Source organism: Mustela erminea, chromosome 10 (genome assembly GCF_009829155.1).
Source record: "Mustela erminea isolate mMusErm1 chromosome 10, mMusErm1.Pri, whole genome shotgun sequence".
In the NCBI taxonomy this organism is placed as follows: domain Eukaryota; kingdom Metazoa; phylum Chordata; class Mammalia; order Carnivora; family Mustelidae; genus Mustela; species Mustela erminea.
Window position 1 is genome coordinate 80,720,558 of NC_045623.1, and position 15,978 is coordinate 80,736,535.

Below are 15,978 nucleotides of genomic sequence, written 5' to 3' on the forward strand. Positions count from 1 at the left end.
CCCTCCGGAACCCAGCATGTCCAGAAAAGGCTAGCCGCTAACAGGTGGATCCATTCATTCGTTGTGCAAAGCTATCTCAAGGTGGCTGTTTGTGCAATGCTCTTGGGTGAGGTCCGCTTGCCTCCCTGTGAGTGTGGGCGTGGGTTTGGGGTGTGCACGGAGGTAGTGGGCACAAGTGTAAGTCAGTCAGGAGTAGGTATGGCTGTAGACCAAGTGGGACGAGGAGCATGTGTGGGAAGGACCTGCGTGGGAAGGCTTAAATGGAAACAGCCGAGAGACAGGACAGAGTGGGGACAGTAGAAGGGGTCCGAGGGCAGCCCACAGCACCAAGACTCAGGGCGAGCTCCCACAGCTGCTGTTTCGCTCACTTTCTGCTTTAGGCCATCAGAGGTGGGGGCATTTTCTCCTAGAGACCCCCACCGAGAATCTTGCTCGGCCCCCACCGCTCCTGGCGGGGAGGGGCCCCTCCCATCTGAGCCCACAGTTAACCACTTGGCACAAACCGCCCACTTTACCATATGGCCTCTATCCAGAGTTACCAAGAGGTGCTTTAATACATCTGGTTCTATGAATACTTCCCACAGTCTCTTCTGGGCTTCTTCAGCTTTGATTTCCAAATCAGCACTCGCTAGCCAGCTGCCCGGCTGTCACGCACTGCCAGGAACCATCTTCCTGTTCTTTACCTCCTGCCCAGAGTTGAGCCAGGTCTCTAAGCTCCTTGGCCCCTGGGTAGTAACAACCTTCCTTCTTTCTTGACCCCACTCCCCAGCCTCAAGCCTCCCTCCCTGCTTCTCCAAATGCCCCAGCCCCAGGGAGCCAAAGAAGGTCCCTGGATCCCCTAAGAGACCACAGCATTGGCCCCCAGACAGCCTAGAGGAAGTGCCCAGAGAGGTACCTGGCCTGAGTCCTGGCTGGGACCCAGCCCGGCGCGTAGGGACGCCCTTGCTGTGGCTGGCTGAAGCTTGTTGGCGAAGCCGGCCTGGGGGTGCCTGGGAGCGGGTGGGGAGGGTGGCCTGACAAGGCTCAGAGAGCGGGCACACCCTGGGTGAGGTCATGCCTGCCTCACACCTCTGGTATTCTGGCTGATCGCTATCTCCTCCCCCAGCCCTCGGGGTTACTCTGCTGCCTCTGCCCAGATGGGGCTCCGAAGAGGTGCTGATAGGGCAGAGCCCCGCTGGAAGCCAGGGGGAGCCTCCACAAGCCCTGGCTGCTGGTCTGTGGTTCCCACCGCCACCCCCGCCATTCCTCCCGCCCCGGCAGATGGACAGAGTCAGGGCCGCCAGCCCGTGGGAGAGATGTCTGCTCCCCAGCACACCACCTCCACTATGGTAAACCCCGTCCCCTGGCTGGCTGTTCTCCCTCCCACCGCTCCCCTGGGAAGCCAGGCCGGGAGGAGGGAGCCCCAGGGGCCAGGTTGCAGAGGGCTTCCCCCTTGGGAACACACCTAGTCACCTCCCACCCCGCCCTTGAGGCCCCGCTCACCTCTACCTCAACCAAACTGGATCCGTTCCAACAGCCTTTATCAATAGGGGAACCGTAGGATTTATCACGTAAACTGGAGAGCGAGAGGGTGAGAATCACCCGCTGAGATCACACGCTGAGCTCGTCAAAGGCAAACTAGGTATGTGACCCACTGTGGGCCGGAGCCCCAAGAAGACACGTGGGCATTCCAGTGAGCTTTGGCTCTGAGCAAACCTGACTCTTTGGCCTGGGGTTCTCGGGAACAAAGACATGTCCAGCTCTGGATCCTTTTTCTTTTAAATTCTTTTATTTTTCTTAATTTTTTTTTTTTAAAGTATCCCCTATACCCAACATGGGGCTCAAATTCATGACTCTGAGGGGAAGAGCTGCAGGTTCTACCGACGACATCATCCAGGTGCCCCTTCTTAATTATTTCTTTTTCAGCCCTGGGCCCTTTTTCTTAACAGAATGGTGGGGTCGGGAGGGGGCTCCTTAGGGAACAGAAAGAGAGGACAAATACCAGCCGCTCTCAGGAAACTCACTTATGCTTCCTGTTCTCTTTACGCTCCTCATCCCTGGACGCGTCCCTGAATCAGGGAAGCTGTGGACCTAAAATGAAGGCAGACCACATTTTTCCAGGGGGACATGATCTTTCTGGGTGACTGCTGACTTCCCCCTTCCTTCCCACCCTCATACCCCCAACACACACACCCCTTTACTGGGTCTCCTTCTATCTGCCTCCCTCATACACAACAGGGAAGCCAATGGGTCTCCAAGTGTGGTTCCCGATCAGTTGCGTTAGCATCGTCTGGGAGCTCCCTAGAAAACCAGACTCTTGGGCCCCACCCAGACCTACTAAGCCAGAAGCCTTTCAATCTGCATCAGTTGAGAAGCTCTGCTCTACTCCTCTCAAACTTGAATGGATGTAGAGATCACCTGGGGATCCCACTATAATAGAGATTCTGGAGCGGAGGCAGAATGTGGCTCAGAAGGTCTGGGAGGGACCCAATATTCTGCATTTCTTAGAAGCTCCCAGGTGAGGCAGGTGTTAGTCCACAGATTTCCCCCCACCCCACCCCATCCCAGCTTGGAATAGTAAAGCCCTGGACACCCTAACTCTCAACCCTGGCTGCACTTTCAAACCACCTGGGGCGCCTTTAAAACTTCCGCTGCCTGAGTCTTGTCTCCAGAGATTCTGGTTTCATTGATCTGAAGTGAGACTGAGGCACGGGTAGGTCTTTAAATCTCCACAGGTGATTCTAGTACAATCTGAAGTTCTTAGCCAAGGGCGGTAAGAAGTGCTCAGCGCACAGACACACACACACACACCCCGCCCTCACCCTCTGGGTTCCTCCTTCTCTCTCCGGTCTTCCGGATCCCCTTCCACCTCTGCCTGCCCACGTCTGGCAGACACTGGACACACAGAAGCACAAGCACGTGGACACACAGAGAGATGTGAGGACAGACAGACTCTGCAGCAGAAGCAGCAGGCAGGAGAAGGCTGCAGGCACCGCAGACACAGGTAATCCATCTGTACGGTGTATGTGTTGTAAACCCCTGCAGGTGTGGAGAGAGAGACAGGCACACACGGGCGAGCACATGCCTTCAGGAGCACACACCAGCCGCAGGAGAGTCAAAGACCTCCTCCGTCTGTCTCCAGTGCTATGACTCTCGGTCCTGTCATTGCTCCAGAGGAGGGGGCCTGAGTCTGTCCCTAACTATCAGCAAACGGGGGGAGCCCAGGCTTAGACCCCCTCCTCTCCCTCGACACCACAGAAGTACTGTGGTGCGACCAGAGGTCTCCCAGGGAACCCGTTAGTGGCCGGCTGACTCAGCCTCAGGATCCCCTGGGGGGCTCAGGGGTGCTGATGCATCCTAGAGGCTGTGGGTGCCCTCCGCCCCTCAGCCCAGTGCAGTGCTGCTACGTTGGGGCCCCCTTTGAATTTCCAGTCGTGAGTCCTGCCCCCCACCCCGTGTGCCGGTGGGGGGGCCCCCCCGCAGACAGGCCTGATTGATGACTCAGGGGGTCTGTGGCTGCCGCAGGCCTATTTTATGATGTCATTAGGCAGCTCCGGCCGCGGGAAGGAATCCCTCCTGACATCATAAAGGACTTGATATTTCGCTAATGTTATCTTGGCGGCGTGTCGCCCTGACATTTTCTCTCTGCAGCGCTCCCCCCAGGACCGGGACTTGTCTAACTACAGCCTGGAAAAAATGCAAAACAGACAAATGCACCCTCGGGGGACAGCGGGAGAAAGCTAATAGACCAGTCCCCGGCTCCCCACCCACGGAGGTGGTTTAGGTGGGAAGCATGATGTGTTTGTCAAGGGGGACCCGAGGCTGCCTTCCTACGGCGGCGCTCCTGCCTTGGGCCCTGCCTGCTCAGCCGCGGGCGGAAGGCAGGTGCTGCTGCTCCAGGACCAGCTCGGCGGCCCAGAGGCTATGGGACTTGGGCTAAGCCCTCACCCTCCTGCACCACAGTGGCCCCTTCCACACCACAGGGGCTTGACCATTTCAGACCATCTTAGAAGGCTCTGGGGAGGGCAGCAGTGCCGCACAGGTACGGAGGGACGACGCCCTAGGCTCTGAGCTGAAACACTAGACACCTGCGGGGAGGCTGGGTGGTTTGGTTTGCAAGCTTCCCCCACCCCCGGGAATGGTTTTGGGGGCCAGACTCAGAATAGCAAGAGGTTTGGGGGACAGACTCAGCAGAAAGTGCCATCTTCTCCTTCCCAGGGTGGCACAGGTGGGTCAGGTCTTGGAAAAGGAGAAAGATCCAACAGCCACAGGTACCCTTCCTAGATCCACCTCCAAAAGGACCCCAGGCTAAATCAACCAAAAATCTTCTCCTACCTGAGCAGCAATCGCCCACAGCACCCAGACCCCAGAATCCCCGGCAGATGGGCCTCCAGCTGACCCTGACCACGCCTGGGGGCAGGGAGCTCATTCCTTCCCCCACGCAGCCCAGTCATCTCCCTCCCCGTGGCTTCCCACAAAGGGTCCAGATTCTGTTTTGTGGGCATGGTGGGAAGGGGCTGCTCCCTCCACCTCAGGAGAGCCCCACCAAGACAGGCACAAACACCGTGCCCTGGCCCCACCCTCCAAGCGTGCCGGAGGAGAAGCCCGGCTTTGTGCTCTTTTCAAAGACTGGAGTATCTTCAAAGAGCATAACCGACCATTTTAACCTGGGGTCCAGGGTTGGGACTGCAGTTCAATGGAATGAGTTTCTTCTGTAATCCTGTGTATCTTTTGCATTTAAAACACTGTTTGAGAAGGTTCTACAGGCTCCGCCAGACTGCTAAAGAAGTCCATGGCATTTGGGGGGGGAAAAAAAGTTAAGTCTGTTCCAGACTCTGGACAAAGCCACTTTTAGCCATGAATGCATTCTTTGGAGAGCTTGCTCTGGCCTGGGTGTGTGTCTCACCTCTGGAGAAGGCCCGCCAGCACCACCCATCTTTGAAGAAACTACTATAAAGGAAAGATGGATAAGACCAAGACCCACTTCCAGGTGCGACCTTGACGATGGTGCTTTTTCTGTGCCCTCGGGTGACTATGCGCCGCCAGATTCCTAGGCTCCTGGATCTGAGTAGGAATCAATGGCACCGCTGAGCACTGTTCAAGATGAGCAGGCAAAGAGGGACCAGACCCAATCCCAGCTTCGGAAATTTCCCACCGGGTAAGTAGGCTTACTCCAGCCACACCCCGCTGCCCACCCTTCCCAGCACACCGAGGGCTCCCTGCGTGCTCAGCTCTGCGTGCACTGCTGCTCCCTGAGCCTGAGTGCCCATCCCATGCCCTTCTAGTAGCTAACCTTCCCTCAGCCTCCCAGTGCCTGGTTGTATTACTCACTTGACCCTGAGGGCCCATGTCCCAGGGAGAGACCCAGCTGAGCCTCCAAGAAGGACCACCTTGGCCTTGGATGCACTTGTAGCTATGGTGCATGGAGATAGAAGATAGCCAATGCCGGTGTTGACTCACCCATATCCAGGTGAGGCTGCCTGAGAATGGACTGGGGCAACTGGGCAGGGAGGTCCAGTTGGGGAAGCCTGGAATCCAAACCCAAATAGGTGGGGGAGGGCTGGGTCAGGAATCAGCACTTGGGCACTTCCTCCTGAGTTGGTGGCCCCCTACAGGACTGCTGCGGGGCAGAGGAGAGAGGGCAGTTTTCCTCCCAAGGGCCCCACTGCCTTGTTAAGGGAGTCATTTCTGAAGCCACGCCCTTCCAGAGCCGCCAAACAAGGATAACCCCTGATTGCCCAAGCCGGTAGATGGCCACTCGACACTCTCCAAAACGATGAGCAGTTCATTCATTCAGCAAAAATGTATTGAGTGCCCATTATTTGCCAGATGATGGAAACGAAGACAAAAATTCTTGTTCTCAAAGAGCTTACATTCTCAGGGCGCCTGGGAGCTCCATCAGTTAAGCATTGACTCTTGATTTCGGCTCAGGTCATGATCTCAGGGTCTGTGTTCAGTGGGGAATCAGCTTGAGATTCTCTCTCTCCCTCTCCCTCTGCCCCTGCCCCCAACTCACATGCTCTCTCTCAAATAAATAAATCTTTTTTTAAAAAGCTTACATTCTCTTGGGAAGACAAGCAACATGGAAAATAAATAGGTAAAAAGTATAGTATGGTATTCCTAGAATGTTATACGAGCTGTAAATAAAACTAAGGAAGAGCAGGGTGTTTGTCACAGAGAAGGTAACATTTGAATAAAGACCTAAACAGGGTGACAGAGGGAGCCAGGAAGAGATCTGAGGGAAGAGCATTCCAGCAAAGGACACAGCACATACAAAGGTCCTGAGGCAGGGACACGGCTGGCACATTTGGGGAACAGGGATTGTAATGCAGTTAGAGAGAAGTGAAAGGGAGGAAACAGAGACCCTCACACATAGGGAGATTGAGCATGTGAGGCTGGAAAAGCTGCTGTGATGACTTCGACTTTCCTCCACAGGAGGGGGAAGGAGTGAAGGTCCTGAGCAGGCAAGTGATGTGCTAGGACTTGAATGTTAACAGGATCAGCATGGCTGCTGTGAGGGACCAGACCACCGAGGAGCAGGGAGAATACTGACGCAGCCTTCTGCTGGGACAGCGGCAGTAGAGGTGGCGGCTGGGTTCTGGGCGTGTTCTAAAGGGGGAATACTGAACGCAGGCACTGCTGATGGCTCTGGCGTTATTTCTGCACAACCGACCTATGAAGCACGTCATTTGTCCCCATCGTTGAAAAGGACAGAAAAGGAAACTCGGGTCCAGAAAGGTCACACAGCCAGTGAGTGAGTCAACACGGTTTTATCCCAGTCTGAAGCCCGACTTCTTCACACTCCGCTTCGGCGCCTGCCTGGGCAGGCTTCCAGCAAGGAGGACATCTAGCCAAAAGACCCCAAGAGAGGGGAGCAAAGTCAGGATACTTACCAGCAGAGAAGTGTCCCTAAAATGTCATCTTACCCAGCTTTCTCTATACATTAAAGCTCGAATGATACTTATTGGTCTTAAGTGCTTTTATTTTCACTCACAGTTTCCAACTTTTAATCAATCTTTTTTTATTTTAAATTCCATCCAAAACCATCGGTGAAGGGAGAGGACTGTCAGGGGAGGGGAGGCATTTGATGACGGCAAGATAAGAGCTGAGGCACCGGAATGATCCATCACACTCCTGTTCCAGCACAGCTGTGAGCTGGGGCTTGGGAGCCTGGGGCAGGTAGGGAAGACAGTCCCTGTCCCTGCAGGACAGCCACACGTGCAGGGAACCATATCCAGGTGAGGCTGCCTGGGAATGGACTGAGGCAACTGGGCAGGGAGGTCTAGTCGGGGAAACCTAGAATCCAAACCCAGACAGGGGTCAGGGAGCCCCAAGTCACATCCCAGAAAAGTTCCAGTTGATGGCAGAGGGATCATCAACAAACAGTTGAGCTGGGGCACACATGCTCCAAAGTCCAAGCCAACAGATCTTCCAGCAGGTGGTCAGGCCTCCCTTTAGCAGGAAAGAGGGCTGGGAGGGACACCACAAAGGAAAGGAGAAAAGGTCTTCTGATCTCGCTCTCACTGCTGCTGGGGGTGAGGATTAATACGCAGCGGGCGAGATGATAACTTTAAAAGGCCAGGAGCTTGTGTGGCTCTGAGGTTGAGTCCACGTGGGAGATGGATGTAGGGAGCCCCCCTCCAGAGGCTGAAGTGGGCTTCCAAGTCTCATCTGTTATCGCCACAGCAGCCTGGGCCGGATCTACAAGAGCGAGCTGCATGAAGGAGAGAAAAGTGGAGAAAGGGAGCTAGGGCAGCTACATCCAAGAGTCCATCCTGCTCACCTTGATGCAGCCATGCCTGCATTCGGAAGTCGATACCAACACCCTCACAGGTAGATGTCCATACCCAGAAATGCACCTGCTGAGGGGCACAGCCAAGGAAGCACTCACTAATGCATGCAAAGGGCAGACTTCTAGATACTGACAATGCACACAGAAGTACAAGGGTCCCGGAGAGGACACACATGCTGAACAGCGATGCTTACATCGATGACAACAGAAAGGTGTGGAGTCATGTCCACAGATCCTGGCAGAGGGGGCAGCCGTGCATCAGGACGGACACACAGCTGCACATGCAGTGAAAGATACATACACATGGACACCCGTTCATACAAGTGGATATGTATAAACACACATACACAGAAACTGACAGATGTGTACACGCAAGCTGTTCACCTACACACAGATGTGCAGACACACACACACCCAGACACACAGATGTGCACAACTACCTAGATCTATCTATCCTTATATTGATATGTGATTCATATATGCACATTATTAAGAACACATGTTCCCGGATGTACCCTGGGCTGCGTGCACACACACACAGGCACGCACAAGGACATAGTCAATATGCAGGCACATGCACAGGGGCTCGGCATCCCTGAGCTGACCAGCTTCAAGCCAGGTGCTCCCCTGACCCACCCCTGCCAGCCACCAAGCCCTGGTTGGCTCCTCCAGGTACTCAGGCCCTGCCACATCTCCTGTCCGCCTGCTGGCCCCCCGCCAGGCCTCAGGCTCCTGGAAGGCAATTGCCCCACTCTCCCAGGTGCCGACTCAGCCACATTTCACACCCAGCTGTGGAGCCAGGCCAGTGAAGCTTGCTGGAGCCTGCTTGGGGCAGCAGCGCGGGGGCGGCGGGAGGGAGCCAAGATCCTGTAGTGGCAGAGAGAAGAGCAGCCTCAGCTGCCGTGCAGGCCTGCCTGGCAAGGCTTGCTCCCTCAACTCCAAGTCATCCACCCTCTGTAGGCCTCGGCCTCCCCACCTCTGAAATGGGACAATGTGCCCGTTCCGCTGACGATGTCAAGTGTCCATATCACGTCCCGGATGAAAGAGAGATTTTGCCTCACCTTCTCTTGTCTTTGTCTTAAAGTAACTCGGAGACACAGGGCGAACTGCCCCTGTGTTACACTAGGGAGCAGAGCTCTAGAAGGGGAACTGCAGGGAGCAGACAGGACGGTAATCCGGGTGCCCGCTGCAAACTCCAGGTCGTTCCCGGTCAGGAATTACGCAGCACAGAAGCTGCCGGTCCCATCCCTTGCCCACAGCAGACATCATTAATCGATCACAGTCTCTTCGGGGGAACCCAGACTTGGCCTGGACATCCTTCTCCGTGCACCGCTCCAGGCAGACATGCGTAATTGACCAGAGTTGGCAGCTAGGTTGACATTCGCTGCCGTGCTGTCGCTACCTCTAATTCATCTAATTCCGAGGGCGGATGGGGCAACTGAATGCTTTGGAAGAACATGGGCGGTGTGCCTATCAGAGGCATTTTAGCACTATTTCCAAAGGCTATTGACATCCTAGGTTCCCCCCACCTCCGCAATCTCATGACCTACACTGGGGTGCAGGTTTAGGGACAGGTCCCTGCCGTTGCTCTGTCTCACAGAGGGAGACACCGAAGTTCCGGCGAGTGCATCCAGGGTCACACAGCTAACAGCCAGAGTGGGAGTGGGATTCAAGCCTCGACTCCTGTCTCAGTGCTCTTGGACCACCCCTGGCCCCCTGCCAGCTGGGCCAGGCCAGAGTGTGTGGGCCTGGGGGAGCCAGCGAAGCAGGGTGGGGGCAAGAGGGGCCAGTCTCCTCCCAGCAGAAAGGAATCGACCCTCCAACTAATTGGTTCAGAGTGCTTCTTTTGACCCTAATTAGCTATTTGTCATGTCCCCATTTGCATACCAGAAAAGATGCAAATTTGCATATTTGTAAATGAGGCTGAGCCTGGATGTGGGTTCTGGAAGAGCTCCGCGGTTGCTGGCAGGCGGGGAGGCAGCTGGCTCTTGCCACTGAAGCATGGGCCGTGGATTGAGGAGATTTGGAAGACAGCTCCTTGGCTTGGGTCTGCAAGGTGCTCTCAGAGGAGGTCAGACAAGATGGCCCGCTTCGCTCCCTCCCCTGGGGCCAAGTGGTGGGCAGGGAGAATGGGTGAGCCCAACGCTGCTATTTTGATTAGATGAAACAAGGAGGGGGGAATATAAAGTAATTTCAGGACGCTCTGTGCTGGGAAGCCTTCTGTTCCCGTCCTTGGATAGAATCTGTAACACTTGCAAAGGGGGGGATGTCTCCCTCCACCTCGCTAGAGAGGATGAGGTTTAGAAGGGAATGGAGGTCAGGGGGAATCACACACTCTCTCTCTCTCTCTCTCTCTCTCTCACACACACACACACACACACACACATACACATACACACTCTCCCACACTCTCAGATGCACACATACACTTGTGCACACATCTACAATTCACTTGGACATGCACGCACACACACCACACCCACAAGCCTCTGCCCCCCAGGAGCACCCTTACACACAACACCCCAGACCCACAGAGATACACACACAACTCTAACTAGAGAGGCACATTCGCACATGCAGACATTCCCAGACTTCCCGCCACATACACATTCACGCCCTTACACATACAGACACACACTCAAACACTTGAACATAGATGTAGGCATACAGACTCACTTAAGCTGTGCATAAATATTTACATACACACACACACACACACACACAGATATACACGAGAACATCCTTGCTAAGACCAAATTCCCTGGCAAATTCTGGAAATTAGGAGCCCTTTGCCAGAGCTTCTGATGCCTCGATGGGAGACCAGAGAAGCGAGATGGACATCCTTCCTAGAAAGGGAGCAGGTGTAGCCCCAGGGAATCAGACCCCGAGGAGTGACTGGTTCTTTCTCTAGGAAAGCAAGGACTAGCAAACACCCTGGTGCCTTCTGGGTTTTTGTCTAGGGCTCAGAGCAGGGTCTGGGTGAGCCTTGACAAGCAGGAGAGCATGGCAGGGGGCTCGGGGGGAGCAATGCTACAGTGTTGGGGCCTGCCGTGCTTTGAGAAGGAAAGGATCATGCTTCCTCTGATTTCCATGCTGACCTCAGCGGCCAGCGTGGAATGAGGCGGCACAGAGCTGCCACCCCTTCGGGCATGTGGGCACCAAGAGGCCGAGCTCGAAGGGAGCCTCAGACCCATAAAGCTTCCCAGGATTTGGGGCCCGGGTGCTGGACATGGGGACCCAGCAGCCCAGAGTCAGGTACAGAAGGCTTCCACCACTGCTCCCGTCCCCAGCATCTCCTCCCCAATGCCCGCACCCCAAAAGGCAAGCTAAATAGCTCCGTATTTGTAAATTAAATATAGCTGTACTCCAGCTTTCCAAAGAGCTGGGAAGGAGAGAAGGAGAAAGAAAAAGAGAGAGAGGAAGAGAAGAAAAGCTGCCGCCCTCAGGAAAGTCTGGCTGGTACAGATTGCCTGAGTCATGAATATTCATCTGGCGAATGAGGAGAGCGGGAGTCTGCATAACAGCTCCACCCACCCAACTGAAAGAAATGTCACCGCCTTTGCCAATAAAGTGCCAAAGGAAGCCGGTGGAGGCTGCCAGCCAGACGGTGCCAAACTGCTGACTTCCACTCCCAGGCGTGGAGAAAGCACATTGTTTCCGGCCCAAGGAGCCGCCACTCGGGGCTGGGGGAACGGAGCTGGCTGCTCCGAGAGAACCAGGAAGAAAAGTGACACCCGCCACCCACGGGAAGCCTGGTGGGCAGCGCGCCTGGGGCCCAGCCCTCCCCAGCGCCTCTCCAAAGAGGGGCTCAAGCCAACCATTCAAGGGTGACCATTCTGGCCGACCACCGAGGCCCCAGCTCCCGACCGAGAGCTCCGGGAAGGAATCTCAAGAGGGTCTCCTGGATGGTGACCAGAGCCCAGAGGCTGGGGGACAAAATGGGTGTCACTTTGGGGCCTAGAAGTCCACGGTCACCTTGGCTCCATTTTGCAGAAGGGGACACCCCAAATGCAGGTGACTCTCCCCTCTTGGGGTCAATCCTATTGTCTCTTCTTTCAGGAGCTCTTCTGTGACCCCTTTCCTTAGGACAGTCTGGCTTTCCGTCCCCAGCCTCCCCATCCTGAAAGCTTGCCTGGATGCCAGTCCTTTTCCTGCCCAAGGTTGCTTCCCCGCGCCCCTCCCCAGGGCTGTGAGCGTGGGGGTCCGGGGCCTTGGCTGACGAGGCAGGCCAGTGTTCCAACCCAGCACAAGATTCAGAGATGGCCTCTTGAGCAGTTTGGCCAACAGAGGCATTTTTCCTCCATCCATTCCCCTCCCAGGCCGTTTCCACATCCTTGGGTCCTTTCTGTTGCCCCGACCTTGCTCATCATGCCCCCAGGAGGTCAGGCCTCCTGTTCCTGCAGCTCAGTCTGGGCCCGTTGGCATGAGGACAAGCGCTGAGTGGCTGGCCTCCTTTCCCTAGGCCCTGCGCCCCATGAAGAGAGCAGAGACGTTTCAGCCCCCTCGGCACCCCATCCTCATGGCGGCACCCACTCCGTGGTGTTACAAACTGGCCTCGCCTGCCCACCAGTCGGCCACAGCTGGCTCCGTCCCGTAATTGCCTAAATGAATGGAATAAGTGGAGCCGGAGAGAGGACGTTCTCTTAGTACAGAAAAGCGATTAGGGTTGTGGGCGTCTCCAGCTGCGGCTCCGATTATGTAAAGTTTGGGATGTGTATTTGGGACTTAATGAGAATATTTATGTGTTCGCTTCTTACCTTCACAGAACTGCTCATTTCAAGCACTGCAAGTACTCTTGGGCTGAGTACGTAGCAACACGAGCCAGGGGACAGGCTCCAAGGGAGCAGCACCACCTCTGGGGAGCTGCGCTCTCGGGGTTCATGGACCCCCCAGAAATCAAGGAGGACACCCATCTGGAGCCTGGCTCCCTTCTACAGCTTTCCTTGGCAAGTCCGTGTTCTGCTCAAGGTCTCCGGGGACTGAAACTCCTTTTTCGCTTCCTTCATGGTTAAAGTATTAGCAACTGTTGGAAAGTTCTTCCTGGAACTGAACCAAAATCTGCCTCTTCGCCACATGCCTGAATTGGCCCAAACCTCGTCCCTGGGACCGCACAGGACAGGTCACTCCATCTGTCCCAGGTCAGCCACGAGTCCTGCAAAAGGTAAATGGGTGTTGAATTGAAAAATTTGCTGTGGTTAAGTAAGTTTGGGGAAATTCTACATCAGTTTCTTTGCTGCAGGACTTCTCTGAGCCATGGGGCCTCTGGGGTTCCTGGGCATCTGCCTTGGGCTCAGGTCATGATCCCAGAGTTCTAGGATGGAGCCCCGCTTCAGGCTCACTGCTTGTCAGGGAGTCTCCTTCTCCTTCTGCCCCATCCCCCTGTTTGTGCTCCCCACCGCCTCTCTCTCTCAAATAAATAAATAAGTTATTTTTTTTTTAAAAGGACATACCTGAGCCTTTCCTGTGCTCACACGCATGAAGCTGAGGGTTAATGTCTTTGCTCACAGAAGCCTTTTCTGCAGAACAACCTCATCTAAAGAGCACATTTTAGGAAACACGACTTCGGCACGTTAAGAGCAAACATTTAATTCCTTGGCCTGAGCTCCTTCAACATTTCTCCTCCACTGGGCATGATGCCTGGGCCTCTCCCCACTCTGGTCCCCCGCTACAAATGAGCTCTGCCATGTGCCCGCGTCCCTCCACAACTCCAGACAAGTTCTGGCCACCAACCATCCAGAAGAGCCTTTACCTTCACTCTCCAAGATTCCATTTTCCCACTGATGTGATCAAAACACCACCGGGAGGATAGGCGCTGAACCTCCCTGAGTGTCTCCCCTGAAAGTCCCCCCACAAGCCACAATTGGACCTCAATTCCTTATTCTGCTCTCAGACCCTGTTCTCAGACTCCCTCTATCCCTGCTGTTCCTGCCATGTCTTCCCTGGACAGCATGATGGTAAGTCATGGTGTGCCCCCAAAATATCTGGGCACCAACTAGTAATTCCCACGCAGTCAGGCTTTTTCACGGCATCACCCAAAGAATACACTTGTCCCAGCATCTAGTCCCCACAGACTCACAGACAGAGCACCCCAGTCATGCTGGGCTCCAAGATCCGGCAGGCTTGCGGGGCCCAGGCCATAGCCCACACCTGCACCAGGGGACCCTGGCTCCACCAGGCCTCCCCTCTCCTGTACCTTTAATCACTCCCTCTGTGCCTGCCTTCTCATCATCCCTCAAGTATGTGTTCAAGCCCAGGCATGGAGAAGAGGCTCATCTCACCGGCCCAGTCCAATAGATTCTAGTGGTTCCCTGGCCTGGCTGTTGGGAAAAAGGCATCGTCGAAACTTCCTCAGGTTCTATAGGCTGGTTAGTGATGCCCGTTAGGGTTGGGGAAGGGGCACGGCGGTGCCCACGCTGGTTCATGTCATTCCCCCAACAAAGCTCAGTCCCTTTCCCTCCAATCTACTTTCCCGAGCTAGCATGCTCTTTTCTCCCATAACAAACACCCACACATAATACGCCCACGCATGGCCCCATTCTCCCATCCAAACTGCTCCCTCCAAGGTCACCAACAGACTCCTTTCTATCAAGTCCTATACCGGACTTGCCCTGTTGCCGAGTGCCTCTGCAGCATTAGCTATGGTGGACCTTTCTCTGGAAATTCACCCCCCACCCCCGCCCGCCCCGTGGATTTCCAAGGCAATCTGTGTCCCCGGTGGTTCCTCACCTTCCCGACCATTCATACGGCTCTTCTCCCACTTCATCAATGCGGCCATGTTCCGGGGCCCGATTTTCCAGCCTTCTTCTGCTCCTACCGAGGCACACCCTCCCTCTGAGATCTCGTCCACAGCTTGGTCCTTGGTAAAAGCCCCCTGAGCCCCTCACATGTCCTCCTAGGATCAGTCCTGCTGCCTACAGGCCACCGCCAAGAGCCAAAGGTCTGAAAACCCAGCACCTTCTCTCTCCTCCAGAATGGGCTCCCACGCTGGGGTTTCCACAATGCATAATCAGGCTCAAGGATCACATTCCTGGCCTGCGTCTTGACTCCTTAACTGCATCCACGAAACCACCACGTACCAAGTCCTCTTATTTAATATTTATCTAATTTCCAAAATAAAAACATAGTTTTATTATTTATTCTGACTGAAGAACATGATATATCATCAGTATATAAAAAAAAAATCAAACCAATACTTAAAAGTATGAAAAAGAAAGTAAAAATCACTCAAAATCCTACCACCCAGATATAACCACTCCAGCATTTTGGTGAACAGCCTTCCAGACATATCTCTATGCATATATACACACAGAGATCTATGTATATAATTTATAGATGAGGGATTGTATTATACATACTGTTCTCACTGACACCTGCTTTTCTCTCTCAACAATATGTCATAGACATCTTTCTATGTCAATAAATAGAGCTCTACAAAATTATTTTAATTACTTCATAGTATTCCATTGTATGTAGTATCAGACTTTATTTAGCTGGGTCTCTATTGATCCTTTAGAATGTTGTCAAGACTTCATTGTCGTAAACAATATTGTGGTAAATATCCATGCGCTTATCTCTTTGTTTATCTTGTGCAATTACCTCCTTAGGATAAAGTCCTACAAATGAAATTGCTGCGATAAGAGTATGCTATTTCCAGGGTTCCTGGGTGGCTCAGTTGTTGAGTGTCTGCCTTTGTTTCAGGTCATGATCCCTTGGTGCTGGAATCAAGTCCTACATCAGGCTCCCTGCTCAGTGGGAAGCCTGCTTTTCCCTCTCCCACTCCCCTGCTTGTGCTCCCTCTCTTAATGTATCTCTGTCAAATAAATGTGTTTTTTTTTTTTTAAAGAATATGCTATTTCCAACTGTGCCGCTCTGCCCTTTCAGCAAATGTACAACAATGTACTTCTCATTAACACCAGCATGTCTGCCCACACCCTCTCCAGCCCCAGGTTTCGATGTTTGGCCAAATTAGACAGCAAAAGACACTCATTTTTACTGTCTTTCCTTAAATTTTTAGTGAAAGTAAATGAGTATCTTTTCATGGGTTTTGTTGTTTGGGGGTTTTTTTGGTTTGTTTTTGTTTTTGTTTTTGGTCATTTGTAATTATTTTCTTTGTGAATTGCCTGTTCGTGTCTTTTGCCCATTTTTCTAATTAGATATTTATCTTTTTCTTAATGAATGGTAAGAGTTCTTTGCATATTTGAGATCAG

At 53.7% G+C, this 15,978-nt stretch overlaps 1 long non-coding RNA gene across 3 annotated transcripts in view; it reads right to left on the reverse strand.

Moving 5' to 3' along the window:
• Positions 1-6,975: 6,975 nt before the first annotated feature.
• LOC116567801 overlaps positions 6,976-15,978 on the reverse strand; it is a 65,188-nt gene continuing 56,185 nt past the window's right edge. For all 3 annotated transcript variants that reach the window (XR_004276338.1, XR_004276339.1, XR_004276340.1), the window contains 2 exons: positions 12,529-12,923; positions 6,976-7,693 (listed from right to left, as the gene is read on the reverse strand). This is a non-coding gene — a long non-coding RNA (uncharacterized LOC116567801). The remainder of the gene's footprint in view (positions 7,694-12,528; positions 12,924-15,978) is intronic.